We start from the raw sequence: 16,692 nt of genomic DNA on the forward strand, positions 1-16,692 counted from the left end.
AGTTTGAGTCCTCCATTTTCATTTTTTTTTGATAAAATCACCAAAGTTGATAAAATTTTAGCCAGACTCATCAAGAAATAAAGGGAGATGGCCCAAATCAATAAAATTAGAAATGAAAAAGGAGAAATTACAACTTACTCCACAGAAATGCAAAGGATCATGAGAGACTACTGTAAGCAACTATATGTCAATGAAATGGACAACCTAGAAGAAATGGGCAGATTGTTACAAAAGGACAACTACCAAGTCTGAACCAGGAAGAAATTGAAAATACGGACAGACTAGTCACAAGCACCAAAATTGAAAATGGGATTTAAAAACTTCTAAAAACAAAAGTCCAGGACCTGATGGCTACCCACATGAATTCTATCAAGTATTCAGAGAAGAGTTAACATTTATTCTTCTGAAACTTTTTCAATAAACAGCAGAGGAAAGAACACTCCCAAGCTTATTCCAATAGGCCACCATCACCCTGATACCCAAACAAGACAAGGCTACCACACAAAAGCAAAATTACAGAGCAATATCACTGATGGATATAAATGCACAAATCCTCAAAATACCAACAAGCCAAATCCAAATATATATATTAAAAGGATCATACATGATGATCAAGTGGGACTTATCCCAGGGATGCAAGGATTCTTCAATATCCACAAATCTATCAGTGTGATACACCACATCAACAAACTGAAGAATAAAAATCATATAATCATCTCAATAGATACAGAAAAGGTTTTTTTGTCAAAATTATACACCTGTTTCCAATAAAAACAAACAAACAAACAAACAAACAAAAAAACTCTCCAAGAGTAGACATAGAGGAACCTACCTCAACATAATTAAAACCATATATGAAAAACCCACAGCTAACATCATATCCAATGGTGACAAATTGAAAATATTTCCACTAAGATCATGAACAAGACAGGGTTTTCCACTCTCACTACTATTATTTAGCATAATTTTGGAAGTCCTAGCCACAGCAGAGAAGAAAAAGAAAGAATATGAATCCAAATTGGAAAAGAAGAGGTAAACAATCATTGTTTGCAGATGACATGATATTATAACTAGAAAACTTTAAAGATGGCACCAGAACACTATTAGAACTCATAGATGAATTTGGCAAATTTGCAGGCTACAAAATTAATACACAGAAATCAATGCATATCTATATACTAATAATGAAAGATCAGAAAGAGAAATCAGAGAAACCATCCCATTTACAATTGCATCAAAAAATATACCTAGAGATAAACTTACCTAAAGAGTCAAAAGACCTATACTCTGAAAACTATAAGATGTTGATGAAAGAAATCAAAGATGACACAAACAGATGGAAAGATATACCATGCTCTTGGATTGGAAGAATCAGTATTGTCAAAATGACTCTACTACCCATGGCAATCTGCAGGTTCAATGGAGTCCCTATCAAATTACCAAGACATTCTTCACAGAACTAGAACAGAATATTTTAAAATTTGTATGGGACCACAAGAGACCCCGAATAGCCAAAGCAATATTGAAAAAGAAAAATGAAAATGAGTTTGGATTTGATTGCAGAGCCATGAGAAAGCAATATAGGGTTTTATTAAGATAACCAAATTATTGAATTTAAATTTCAAATTTTATTCTTAATTTATGAAGTAACTAGGCAAAATGGGGAATATAGAACTAATTATGAGATCATGAAAATAGTGAAACAAATATTTGTGTTATGGTCTAGCATATTAGAAATAACGATAGGTGTAAGGTGTGTGTTGGGTATAGCACAGATGAGAACTGTTAATGCCTTAGATTAGGAGGATGAAAGATAAAAAGAAAGAATGGTTTCTAAGACTGTAGCTTATATGCCTTCATATTGACACATTTTACTGAGATGTGAAAGACTGTAGGAGAAATACATTTGGCAGTGGTGAAATCCATAGTTTTGCTATGGATGCTATAATTCTGAGATACCTACTTAATAATTAAAAGGAAAGTGAAGTAATCAGTAAGTAAGTTGGAATTGGAACTCAGTAAAATGGTCAGAAATAGAAATAATAAACTCAAGCTTCATTGTCATACAAGTGGTATTTGGATGAATGAGATCAGCAGAAGAGGAATAGAGAGTCTATTTACAAAATAGCAGTACAATAGAGGACAAACATATTCAGATTGAACAGAGGGAGATAATGCAGCCCAAAAGTCAGAGTTGGAAGGGCCTGAGGGAAGAGGCTATTGTGATGTCTTTGCATTCAATAGAAGGAAATATAGACAGTCTTGACTTACAGTGAATTTACTTAATGTTTATGTGAAAGCCATACACATTCAGTAAAATCCATACTTCAAAGTCTGAATTTTGATCCTCTTCTGGGTTAGTGATATATACTATGATACTGTCTCATGAATTTGGGCAGCTCCCAGTCAGCTCTGCTACCACAGGGGATAAAAAACCAGTCTGTACCCATATACTAAAAACATTCATATCCTAATGAGAATATTCCAGTGGAAAGTAAAAGTGGTGACGTAGAAGACAAGGAATATAATTGTTTTAGGTAAATATTTGGGGAGGGAGGGAAAGAGAGAGATGAGGGGATAGAAAGGTAAAGGAAGAGAGGAGAGGAGAAAAGAGGAAAGAGAAAGAACATACAGGGTGCAAGGAAAGGGGTCAACACTAGATGAGATCAAGGGTATTTATTTTGTTATAACTGGAGGAGAGGCAGAAATTTAGAAGTCGATGGAGGTCTGTGGAAGATTAGGTGGTAGGAACTTGAAGCGGTTTGTTTTTCTCTATTTCTGTATTCCAAGTGAAGTTTGAGGCCGTGCTATCAGCAGAGATTAAGGAAGGAAAAAGGACAAAAAAATTTAAGGAGATAAAAACTGTGAAATAGTCATTTCGGAAAGTTGAAGCATAAACCTACAGTTGAAGAGGTGTTTGACAATGTTGAGCCCATGTTAAGATTTGACATTAGCAATCAAAAGTGAGGTCTTTAGAATTATACTAGTATTTGGAGGTATTAAAAGTGAATATAATAGGAAAAGTGAAGATTCAAGGAGTTATGGTTGTTTGCAAGAGTCATTATAAAGATGATATAGTACCACACTGTCTTGATGACTGTGGCTTTGTAATATTGCCTGAAGTCTGGGAGAGTTATGCCTTCTGCTTTGTTTTTGTTCCTCAGAATTACTTTATGTGGTTCCATATAAATTTTTAGATTGTTTGTTCTATTTTGTGAAAAATGTCATGGGTAATTTGATAGGGGTTGCATTGAATCTGTAGATTGCTTTGGGTAGTATGGCCATTTTTATATTAATTTTTCCAACCCAGAAGCATGGAATATCTTTCCATTTCTTTACATCTTCTTTAATTTCCTTGATTAATGTTTTATAGTTCTCAGAATATGTCTTTCACCTCCTTGGTCAGGTGTATTCCCAGGTATTTGATTTTTTTTGGGGGGGTGCAATTTTAAAAGGCATTATGTTTTTGTGTTCCTTTTCTAACATTTCATTGTTAGTATTCAGAAATGTGACTGATTGCTGAATGTTAATCTTATACCTTGCTACTTTGCTAAATTTGTTGATCAGTTCAAGTAGTCAACATGGGTGGAACTAGAGACTCTCATGATGAGCAAAATAAGTCAGAAAGAGAAAGACAAATGCCATGTGGTATCACTTATATCTTAAATCTAATATATGACACAAATGAACCTTTCCACAGAAAAGAAAATCGTGGACTTGGGGAATAGACTTATGTTTGCCAAAGGGGTGGGGGAGGGACTGGGATGGATTGGGAGTTTGGGGTTAAATAGATGCAGACTATTGCCTTTGGAATGGATTAGCAATGAGATCCTGCTGTGTAGCACTGGGAACGCTGGTCACTTATGATGGAGCATGATAATGTGAGAAGAAAGAATGTATACATGTATGTGTAACTGGGTCAACAAGTTGTACAGTAGAAAATTGACAGAACACTGTAAACCAGCCATAATGGGAAAAAATAAAAATCGCTATATAAAAATAAAATAAGTAAAAAAATAAAAATGGGGACACACACACACACACACACACACACACACAAAGATGATGTAGAAGTTAGCCAAGAAGGAAGATGATGTCGTTAAGAGAACTGTCATCAAGGAGAGGATGAATTGATGTGGTTGAAGATTTTTTCCAGTTAGCCAACTAGAGAAAATGAACCTGTAAAAAAAAGAAAGCTCTCAGCTTCTGTCCTTGACTTGACCTCTTACCCATCTCACTTGAGATATTGTTCCAACAGTTAAAACTTTTCTCCAATGAGCACTTAATATTCCCTCTCCAATATCTACTTCACCTCCATCTGCAAACATTACCTGATGATACAATAATAAATTCACCTTTAATTCATTTATTTTATAGTTAGTATTGTGTATCCTTTAATTCTCTTCAAACATGAGTCACAAGATGTTATATACAGCATAAGGAATATAGTCGATATTATTATATTAACTATGTATGGCATGCAATATATACAAACATTGAATCACACCTAACGATTGTATAATTTATAATTTTATACTTCCATAAAAAAGTTTACCTTTGATCTTACTGTTTTCTCAACCCTCCAAAAAGACTCTCCTATCATTCTATACCAAGTTTTCTTACCCTCAACACTATGGACATTTGGGGAAGATCATTCTTTGTTGAGTAGGGCTCTTCAATACTTTGTAAGATAACTAGCAGCATTTTTGGCCTCTACCAACTAGATAATGATAGCACCCTCCAACCCCCATTGTGACCACAAAATATTTCTCCAGATATTGCCAAATGTCTACTGGGAGCAAAAACTGCTTCTCGTTAAAAAGTACTGTTCTATATTAATTGTCTCTACCCGCTTATTACTAAGTGCTATTATTTGGTTTCTGTATCATTAGGCAATAAAATTCTTTCTGTGAAGTTGTCTGCAACCAAATGCAATGACTATTTGGCTCATCTTCATCATCTTTGTTTCCTATTCCATTTTGAAATTCTCCCTCAAAACTACCTTACAGTGGCTTCCATGATATTCTATCTTCTGCTATTCATCATAATTCTAAAAATACTCTCATTTTCAAATCTCTTCTTCTTCAAATATAAAGCTCTATAAGCCTGACCTTAAACACATCTAGTTCTATTATTTCCTCACTTAATCCCCAGAACTTCCATTATGACCTCTATGAAAATAGGAATTAAATGTTTCTAGAGATTCAGCCTCTCTTGCAGGCTAAGGACTGTATTTCTTCCTGCCTTCCTTTTATTTATGTTTATACATTTTTCTGTAACTTGAAAGTCAGACTTAGAAACTGATAATTTCTCTCAGTTTTACAGTATATTCCAACATGATTATTTATATTAATGATGCTGCTATGTTCCCAATCTTTTAGTGTTAAAATGCTAGTGTAATCTTTGATCCTATCTTTATGATGTCTAAACCACTATCTTGTACAGGCCTACTTACTTCATCTACACAGTCATTGCCCAAATTCAGTCATTTAGTAGTTTGCCTGGAATAATTGCTCTGGCTGATTTTATCATCTCCTGGCATACAATTTATTTTGCTTTCAACTAGTCCTTCACACTGCTTTTCTTTGTACTTGTTTTACCAAAGCAATTACATGAACATGAGGCCATGACCCTCTGCCTCACCCCTTACTCCATCCATGGCATTTTATGTTACTCATACAAGTATTTTTAAACTCTAGGCAATTGCCAGACCAACCTTTATCTGGTCCTAAACTGTCTTTTCAAATTTATTTCCCTTTGTCCCAATTAAATATAACACAGATGTGTTGCACACATGTAACATTTCTTTTACCCTTTAGCATTGCTTAAGATTTTCACTCTATGTATATTTCATGCCCCTGCTATCATTCCAGCTGAAAAACACATCTTTGACACATTCTCCTGATATTTCCAGAATTCTTAACCTGCTGTATCCCTTTATACAATAACTGAAAAGAAAGCATCGCTTACAGAGTTTTTTAAGTGTGTCATGCATTATACTAGATTTAAATGTATATATGACATAATATAGATTTAATACAGTATATTTATTTAACTTATGAATATAAATTAATTTCATAGACATTTATGATTTATAGATAAGTAAATAGTAGCACAATGAAATTAAATACCTTTCTGCACTTTGCATGAACTTTTGGTTGAGAATCTGAGTTGGCTTCCTAGGTCTGTGTGGACCTAAGTCTAAAACCAGTGCTTCATCCACTAAAACATGACTTCATATGTAACACTACCTTACTCTGACTGTTCACTACTCTTTATCTAAACTTCTAATTTTTTATCATTTTTACTTTCAATTAGTGCAACAGGTATGTATGTAGACATTCTTGTTTTCCCTGAGCTCTCAAAATTTTACTTGAATCATGTGTATGTTCTCCAAATCACCTACGCCAGTACTTCACACATTCAGCTGAGGTTTGCAGAAAACTTCTCTGACAGAAAGGTACTTTTGTTGTTGTGCATATCAGCACTGAACTGAGATCAAGATAACAGTTCAAATTCCAGATCCAACTCTAATGATTGATGCTTCCAACCATCACAGCTTGAACCTGAGCTTTAGATCTCAAAAGATCTATGAAGAGGCATCAATATGCCTAGTGTTATAATGAAAGGAACTAGAGGGTCTCTGCCTCTAATACTACAATGCCTACATTTTCACCAAAATAGAATTTTTTTAGAGGGAACGTCATTATGACTTATAAGAATGGAATCATATTTGGTTGGAAAAACATTCATTTGTAATCACTGATATCATCACTGCGATTTATTTCTTACATCCTACAGCAAGATCTTGGCTACCATTATAGCATGAGCATTGAGGAAAGCTTAAGTTTTAGTCCCTTCTCTAATATTTACTAGTTATGTTGACTTGGTCAAGTTTTCTAAGCATCTTGAGCCTTAGTTTCCTCTTCCATAAAGTGAAGAATTTACTAACACCTACTAGAATTGTGAGGGGTTTGTTGAATGACATATGCAAAATATCTATGAGAATAGCCAACATACACTGAAAGCCTAACAACTGATAAATAATAATGATATTAATGTGCAATGAAATCTGCATGTAACAGGGATTTGTGGGAAGGCGGGTGAAAGGGAAGACAAAGAAGTAAAACAAAGTAGAAAGCCATCAAGGACAACTTGCAGGACAAAAGCATTGGCTCAAAATGGATTGAAGACTTAAACCAAGGCCTAAGACTGTAAAATTTCTTGAAGTAAACATAGAGGAAAATCATCTTCTTATTATTGGTCCTGACAAGAATTTCTTGGATTTAACACCAAAAGCACAGGGAACAAAAGCAAAAACAAAAGATAGGTGAGGATATGTCAAATTAAAAATCTGTATAACAAGAGAAACAGCAGAAGGAAAAGGCAAACTAAATGGAAGAAAATCTTTGCAAATCATCTACTTAATAGGGGTTAGTAACAAAAATACATGAGGATCTCCTACAAATCAATAGCAAAAAACAAAACTAAACAAATAACCCAGTTCAAAAATGAGCAGAGGGTAAAGGAATAGATACCTCTTCAAAGAAGATACACAAATAGCTGTAAGAACTATGAAAAGGTTCCCAACATCATTAAGCATTAGGAAAATAAAGATTAAAACCACAATGAGCTATTGTCTCACACCTGTTAGGATGCTTATTACCAAAAACAGAATGATAGCAAGCATTGGTGAAGATGTGAAGAAACTGGAACCTTTATACTTGCTGTAAATTTATATTGGTGTAGCTAGTACAGAAGAGAGTTTCTTAAAGTGTCAAAATAAAACTACCGTATGATCCAGCTACTGAAATATATCCAAAAGAATAGAAAACAGAATTTCAAAGAGATCTGTGCATCCATGTTCATTGAAGCATTATTTAGAGTAACCAAGAACTGGGAGCAATTTCAATATTCACTGGTGGATGAATGAATAGATAAAACATGGCATATACATACAATGGAATATTATTTGTGCCTTAAAAAGGAGGAAGTCTTACTATGTCCAAGAATGTGACTGAATCTAGATGACATTATGCTATGTGTGAATTAAGCATCACAGAATAACAAATAGTGCATGATTACATTTATATGTGGTATATAACATAATCACACTCACAGAAGCAAAGAATGCTCACACACACATACACTCCCTCCCGACACACAAAAGAGCACAAGGATACTTTCGGGTCTATGACTATGATGATGGTGTCATGGATATATGCAGATGTTCTGACTTATCAACATGTGTACATTAAACGTGTGCCAATTTTTGCTTATCAATTATACCTCAATACAGCTTAAAAAAGACAAATTAATAACTTCAAATTTACCCAAGCTTTGGGCATACCTGGTTCTCTGGACTGCATATATGCGTATGGATATACACTCATTTGTGGAAAAATATAATGCCTTTGTAACTCACAGTCATACAACAGTTCCTCAGCCTCCACTTCACTCCTGGATATGTATTTGTCATCAAAGAAAGTGCAAAATAACGACTTCAGAAAATGAGCCTCGTATCTGCAGAGTAGCCTGTCTCACACATCTCCTTTTTTTTCTTTTCTCTCTGGTTCATGGGTGGCAGTTTGGTTCTAGTCATTTGAAAAATCTCAGCACTGGTGGCAAATATGTATGGATATTTGGTCTGATACCAAGAACAAGGATGCTTTTTGTGACTGCTTTCAGCCTGTTAGAGGGGGTCTTGTATTTGCTTCCATGGAAGATGGTAAAAAACTCCACCTGTTGAGTTTTTACCTCTCAAAGTGAGTCACTAGAGGATATAAATTAAATGCCGATCACAGACCCAAGAGTTGGAACTGGTGGCTTGCTTGTGAACTGATCATGGCACATAGATTATAGATTGAGGAAGAAGGCTAAGGCAATTACACCTCCCGAATGCAGGATAAGGTACCAGTAGGCAGAGGCCACAGAGATGGAAGGGGGTCACATGTCAGAGCAATTAGTTGATCTAGAGTCATGTCTCACAGCTTTTCTGAGCCTTGTTTTTTCATCTGTATGATGGGAAGGATAATGCAAATTTCACAGTGTTGTTGAACTGTGAAGAAATTAGATAAATCAGGTATATAAATGCCTTGTAAGTCATTTTTGTGACTCTTGACTTTTACAGATTGCTGTTAACATTTTCAGAGCCTTGGCTAGCATTCCATAAGAGTCAATGCTCTGATATGTTCAGTTTCTCTGCTCTGAAGATTTTTCTTGTCTGTACCAAAGGCATTTGGTTTCTTTAATTTCCAGTGGGACTAATGTCCTCCAAGGATCTAATAGGTTGTATTGTCCTGTGCTTCACTGGGTGGTTTGTTTTTGGGAAATGCCTTTTCTTAAATTAGGAGAAAGAACATACTTTGGAGACCAGAAAGTAGATGTCTATATTTGTGGTAGTTTTAAAGAGATATAGCAATATAATAAAAAATAAAACATCCTTACAGTCTCATTAGTTTACCTTCAGAATGGAAATGTGTTTTCCAAAGTAAAGCTTTTTCTCCCTTCTATTATTTTTTCACTTTTAATTTTATGTATTTATTTTTTTTAGGGCCACACCTGTAGCATATGTAAGTTCCCAGGCTAGGGGTCAAATCAGAGCTACAGCTGCCAGCCTACATCACAGCCACACCAATGTGGGATCCAAGCTGTGTCTGTAACCTACACCATAGCTCACAGCAATGCCAGAGCCCTGACCCACTGAACAAGGTCAGGGATCATACCTGCATCCTCATGGATGCTAGTCAGATTCATTTCCACTGTGCCACAATGGGAACTCCCTCCCTTCTATTATTTTTGAAGCTTTGTCCATTGAATAAAATATTAATCAGTTGAAGGTAACATATGACCATGATAAAAAGACAAAGATTTTAATCATTCATTTGGCAGATGTTTATTTTGTGCCAATTGCAGGCTGGGCTCTGTGATCCTCACAGTCTGAAGGAAAGGGTGGAGGTGATGGGAAGACAAACAGGAATGCAGGGAAGCACAATGATACATAGCAAGCATTTAAGTCAGACATGGGGTTCAAAAAATCTCAAAGGAAGTAATGTCTTTATTGAGACCTGAAGGATGATGCTAAATGGAGACTGGAAATATTTTCAAGATGGAAAGAGCAAAATGTGCTAAGACAATGCATTTGTGCCACTATCTTTTTGAGCAAAGCATGCATTTTAAGATGAGGCATGATTACTCTAAAAGGTAGAAAGGCAAGAGAGGAGCAGATTATCCAAAATCATGTAAATCATGTTAAATTTGAGCTTCACTTTAGAGTAAGGGTTGAGGTGGCATCAAAATGTGGTACCAAACATGTAACTCTAATTCTAGTAAGGCTGAAGTGTAGAGATACTGGGATGTCTATGTAGCTATTAAGGAGAGATGGTAGCCAGACCTAATATACTACTATTTAGCAAGTGCCTACTGAACACTACTGTGCCATTTGTTTTATCCCAGGTCTCATAGAATTAAATGTGTTACAGTGCTTGCCCACAAGGGGAATCTGTTTACTATTTTGATGGTTATAATTTCCCCAAATAGCTCAATATCAGAAGGGAGACATTTATTTCCTGGGATTTTCTTGGAGCTCAAACCAAAAATTGTACTGGACAAAATTAAACAGTCATAGAAAACTTTTTTCAACACTATTGCCATAGGAGAGTGAGACCAGACTGCAATCTGAACTCAATATTGCTGAAACAAGAGGCTGGAGAGTTTTTAAGAGCTGGAGTAGGAAAACATTTAGGCCATCTGTGTTTGCTAATTGGCCTTGCCCAAAGGAAAAGTAAACTTTCTCCTATCTTCATGGCAGCCGGTAGTTTTACAAGGAAACATCCATAGCAGTTAGATTCCTACCTTGTAGGAGAATTGAAGATAGGGATGCTATTTTCCTTGATGATTATATTTCAAATAGATAGCTCCCAGGTCCTTGAGAAAGACATTTCTGGGTAATAAAAATGGCAAAAAGCTAGAAGAAAATTTACATCTCAAAGGAACAGATAAAGAACTTGTAATTACAAGTTTTCTAAAGTAAATGCGCTTAAAAAGAAAAAAAGAGAGGTGAAGGGACTGGAAGCAGGAAAAACTTTTCTAAAATTTGGTCAAGCTGGGGGAAATGTTAAGGCTGACTTGGTCAGGAGCAACCTGACAGAACATATTTTCCAGAGATAAAATTTTATTTAGAAATCACCTGATGAGTACTGCATTTTACAATATATGTGTTTATCAGCTGTAAACATGTTAGTCCTGGTTTAGATTCTGTCAAGAGCAGAGCATAAGATAAAGACTGAATCATTCCAAAATCAGCAACGAGAGTGAGGCAAGTGAGACAAGGAAGGTAGAAATTTAATAAAGTCGTGCTATGAAGGTGCACTGTTGAGTTGCTGGTAGTGGCTATGAGAGCTGAACTTGGCAAGGACCTCTAAGAGCAGTACCAAAAAAAAGTAATGCAAAACATTTAATGTAATGTGCTACAAGCTTTCTGCCTGCAATTGGTTCTGAGAGTGAAATGGATATGCATTATGTTCCTTCTTCACCACCCATTCTAGATTTTTCCCTCACCTTCAAGGAGAAAATTAGCCCTATGTTGTTTGTTTGCTGTTGTGACCCAATCTTTCAATCTAAGAGATAATCTGTTGATTTTTCTTTGCTTGTCAGACTGTGTTGACTTTAATTCTTACTTACTGTACAGAGCAGACATAAAAACCCCAAAGTGCATCTTAGTCAGTTTTCATAGTTCCAAATATAATCCTCTTCATCTCACAATATAATAGCAATGCAGTTTCTCATGATATGCAGTGTTGATAATTCCAATCTTTCTTTGTCTGTTGGCCTTCTTGTGTATGGATCCCAAAGTGACCTGGCAGGATTTTTAACTTTAGGTTCAGTAGAATTTTCACTATGTCTCTCAATGGAAATATCTTTTGGTGGAAAATAGGAATTTTAATCCAACAAAGCTTAAAATTGTAGTGTCTAAAAACACAAATTCCATAACAGGTTTTGGGGAATAATGGAAGAAAGGGCTAAACATATCCTTCTCTTGTTTTCCAGTCTGATGTAGTCTAGTTATTGACTTTGCTATTACTGTAGTACATATACAGAATTCTTGAGAATAACTTCCATTCTATAGTATGTCATCCATAAGCTGGTACTTTAGCTGAGTCTTTAATAATTTATTAAAATTCTATGAGGACATCTGCTTTGCCATGATAAAGTACATGGTAGAAAGAATTAACATTCTGGTCATGAGTCCATAGTCACATCTTACTTGCTTTAAAATGAATCTTTTAGTCCAAAGCAACATTTTATAGGATCCATGTCACTAAATCAGGCTAATCTTAATAATTCTATAAGTCTTTGGATAATGGGGCTGGCAAGATACTGTAGGATGAGATGCCAAACCCGTATCTGAAGTAGTTGTCATTTCTAATAAGAATTACTGCTTCTGCAGGGTTGAATGAGTTCAGTAGAGTCAACTTGCCACCAAGTGGCTGTCTGCTCTTATTGAGGAATATTCACATATGGAACATTCAGCTTCTGTCACTGATGTTGACTTGTTAGACATTTATCAGCAGCAGTGGCTAGATCAGCTTTGATGAGAAAGAGCCCATGCAGAGCCTCCATCCTTGCCACAACAGCTGCCCCTTCCATAACCCCATTCACAAGCCCTGGAACAGCTGAGAACAGAAGCTGGCAGACATTCACTGGAGGAGCCATTCTATCCCCTGGATTCTTTAATGCCTCATGCATAGTTGAATTCTCTATTGGCCATCAAAGTAAGATACAAAAATCTGTCCACTTTGTGCTACATCTTTAAATCTGTCTATACGCCTCTTCCCTGTACTTACCCTTTTCTGTCTTCTAGAGTTGTTTATTTTCAGGTCCCTAATCTAGCTAGAAGGTGAAATCTAAGTTCATCATTTTCTCCATTTCAAATCGATGACTAAGTGTAACAAATCAGGAAAATGTTCACTTGATGAGCTCACATGCCTTTGGATACACTGTTGGAAGGACTTAAGGCAGGATTACATTTATCACCTATCATGATTTTAAAAATAAACTGCCCTTGGAGTTCCCATTGTGGCTCAGTGGGTTAAGGACCTGATGTTTCTGTGAGGATGTGGATTCAATCCCTGGACTCACTTTGTGTGTCAAGGATCTGGTGTTGTTTTGCTGTGGCATAGGCCAGCAGCTGCAGCTCTGATTTGACCCCTAGCCCAGGAACTTCTGTATGTTGCAGGTGCAGCTGTAAATAAATAAATAAATAATAAACTGCCCTCTAGCTGTAGGAAATGGAAGTCTTTGTGAATATTGACCAAAAGACATTTTTACTTTCATAGAATGCGCTAAAATTATACTTGTCTGATGGAATCTTGAGATTCTCTTTCTTTAAGTGTCTAAAGCAGTTAACAAAAGCAACAAACTCCACTATTCTTAAAATTGCTATCACACCATAGCAATAGAGCTATTACATGTTCATGTGCTAGAGCTATTACATACACCAGTGTTTTCTCTTATATCTGTATTATATCTCATTCTACCACAAGTTAAAATCTTAGTAATTATGATATTTCAACACATCAGGTGTTATCAATACTGCACTATCAGCAAGGCAGTCTGTATTGGCATCAAAGTGGTCCAATATCAGACCCATTCTAAGGGTCTATTTCCTACATTCATTTCTTAGTTCTAGTTCAGTTTATCCTAGTGATAGGGAATAGGTACAACTACTTCATTTGTATAGTGATTCTTCAAAGTAGAAAAGAGGGAGTAGAGAAGGGTGAAATAATGAAGGGAAAGCTCTAAGTTTTTCATGATCAAGTTTTCCTCTGTGGGAAATGGAAGCTCAATTCCTTGGGAACCTCTGAAAAACTCCTTCCAAAACGACCTGATAAAAAATGAGAAGCTCAGGCATTTATCTCTTGGTGCTGTGTCCTATTGTTTGAAAGTTGCCCCCAAGGGTTTTAATAGTCCTGCTGTTGGGGTTCTACCTTCACTTGGTTTGAGCTGGATCCCAGAGACATGAGGCATAAATGTAGAGAGATTCACAGAGATTCTGAGGAGTAGCACTATCATCTTGCATAGAGTTGTTCACAGCCTATGGCTCAAATCAGAGGTGGGCTGAGAGGATGTGATACTAAAGACCAAAAGCATGTTAGAGTATTCTCGTTTAAATCATCCACAAAGAAAGAAAATGAATAACAACAAAATCATCAAACCAACCAACAAATAATAATAAAAAGGGTCTAGAATGACAAATCATGAATATCTCATGGATCTCAGTGATGACTGATAATCAGCTGCTTTTCACTGAGCTTTTGCATGTCAAAGCTTGACAAATATGACAACAGGAAAATACATTTCCCATACAGTAAATATCCTAATAAATGAATACAGCAATATTTATTGGTTACCAGGTCCCAATATAAATAGCTCAGGAGATGCTGCATGGAGAGATTTCCAGTCCAACAGAGAAGTGTCTTTAAGTAGGCAAAGTGAATAGAGCTCAGTGTAAAAGAAAGAAGAGAGAACATGCCTTAAGATTCACAGAGGAGGGAAAAATTAGTTGAGGAAATCAATGTGGCTTTGTGAAATAAGACCAGTTTATTTGGACTTTTGAGATGGAACAACACAATTATTGAAAAAGGATAAGGGCATTTGATATGAGTACTCTAATGGAGAGAACAGCAGAAGCAAAAGGGTGTGTAGTCAGTGACTACCAAGTAGTTCTACCTGGGCTGGTTCCATGAGTTAATTCTTTTTCAAAATGAGAAGTCTAGGAAATAAATACTGTCATACTTTGAAAGAAAATTATTTTCTAAATTATATTAAGTCCTAATAAAGTCACCTTGTGATATATATTGGGAATATCATCCACTGAGAATGAACTGCCCAGCCATTAGTTTCTAAAGCCACAGGGCACAGATGCCAAACTCAGAAGTTTATGTGCCCCAGCCATGGGGGAGTGTCTCAGTTTGAACTGTATAACCTTGGAAGAAAGAATAGACCATGGTTTCCAATAATGTCAAGGTCTGGCCAAGGAGAATACGGAAATGGAAAAGGCAGCAAGGCGGAATTGTGATTTTCTCTAATTCTTCACTCTTGAAACTTGAAGTTTTTCTCAAAGCAGAACAGAACTGCTCTTTTTAATTTATTTTTTTTTTTCCTCCCAAGGGCTGGGCTGAGGTTTTAACTTTAAAGTACAGGTGGGCTTTCAAGTTATAGCACGGCCCGTCTCCCTGTTACCAACAACAAAATTTCTTTCATCAGCGCTCATGTTCAAAGGGAAGAAAAGCTTCAAATGCATATGTTTTCAAAGGAACTGAGGGGCTGAGCATCTATAAAGCCAGTCACACCTATGAGCTCATGCCAGCTACAGTTAGTTTATAAACATGATTAGGGAAAAACATGTCATTTCTTAAAGGGCAAATATTCTGTCCTTACTGGTGCCTGGTGCCTTGCAGGCAGTCAGCTCCAAGGTGTTGATGAGAACCTGGGTCAAAATCCTTTGTTTTCTGTATCTTTTTTTGTTTTTAAATTTATTATTAATGTTCATTATTTGAGGTGTCTGGACAACGTGAAGGAGACAGCATAGAGGAGGAACAGAAGTTTCTCTTCTAATTAGAACTAGTGCTGCTATACTCCGACTCATTTCTGGATTTGGGCCAGTGAATAGTTAGACTTTTCTCCCAATATACTAAATATACCACATGGCATCTGACACTGGACTCAATCCCAGAACAAAGCACAGGTTTAGAAGGAAGCCAATTGGGTCCTGGCCCAGTAGATACCTGTCTCCTCATTAAGATTTTTCCTTTAGGTATGTTTCTACCTAAAAGTGAGAATAAGACACATTCATAGGGGTTTTCTGCTCCCCTGCATTATCTGGGCTGGTATCGGCAATTTTGCCCTGCTCTCTATCTCTTCTCCGTCATCCTATAACAATGCTGTCCTTTGAGACACCGTGAAAGGCTCCTTTGAAAACTGCCTTTTAGTATGCATTTCCAGAAGCAAATGGTAAAAATGTTCTGAGGGAAGAGAATTGTTGAAATAATTCAGCAATTAATCCAGATAGCACCCACGTCATTTGGAGCATCTTCACTTATTGGGTTAATGGGGGCCATGGCATGAATAGAGGCTCAAGCAGGGGCTTACACTTTCAACACCAGTTATTTCAACACAGGTTAGCTTTATTTTAAGAAAATACGACACACAAAATACACAAGTCAATTAATCAGGACACCGTGTTAACAGTATTTAATTTAAATCAAGGGGTCTCCAAATGTTAGTTTTGTAAGGATTCTATAGTATGTTTCTTGAATAACAATAAAAATTGTAGTTATGTATTCAACTATTCCTTGAGATTAGCACATGGTATGCCAAGTAGAAATTCATCCATATATTCACAGAAGCTAAATAGAAGCTCTATTTTGTCTATAAGTATAAAATTACAGTTGATTTTATTCTTTCCTTGGTGTGTTTGCCTTTCCTTCAGATGGTAAGCAACTTGAGGATGGAGACCAGGATTTTGATCTTATTTAACTAATTTATCAATTTATTTATTTATGTTAGTCCAATGTTTTGGCCATAACAATATAAGTAATAATAGTAGTAAATATTAAATTACAACTTGTTTGGTTTTTCTTTGTGCCAGGTACTATTCTAAGTGTGTTTCACATGCTTTATTCTATGAAA

The sequence above is a fragment of the Sus scrofa genome, chromosome 14, assembly GCF_054392235.1.
Source record: "Sus scrofa isolate SSC_HxYL_T2T_F1_AM1 chromosome 14, Sscrofa_HxYL_maternal_Yorkshire_Landrace_v2.0, whole genome shotgun sequence".
Lineage (NCBI taxonomy): Eukaryota > Metazoa > Chordata > Mammalia > Artiodactyla > Suidae > Sus > Sus scrofa.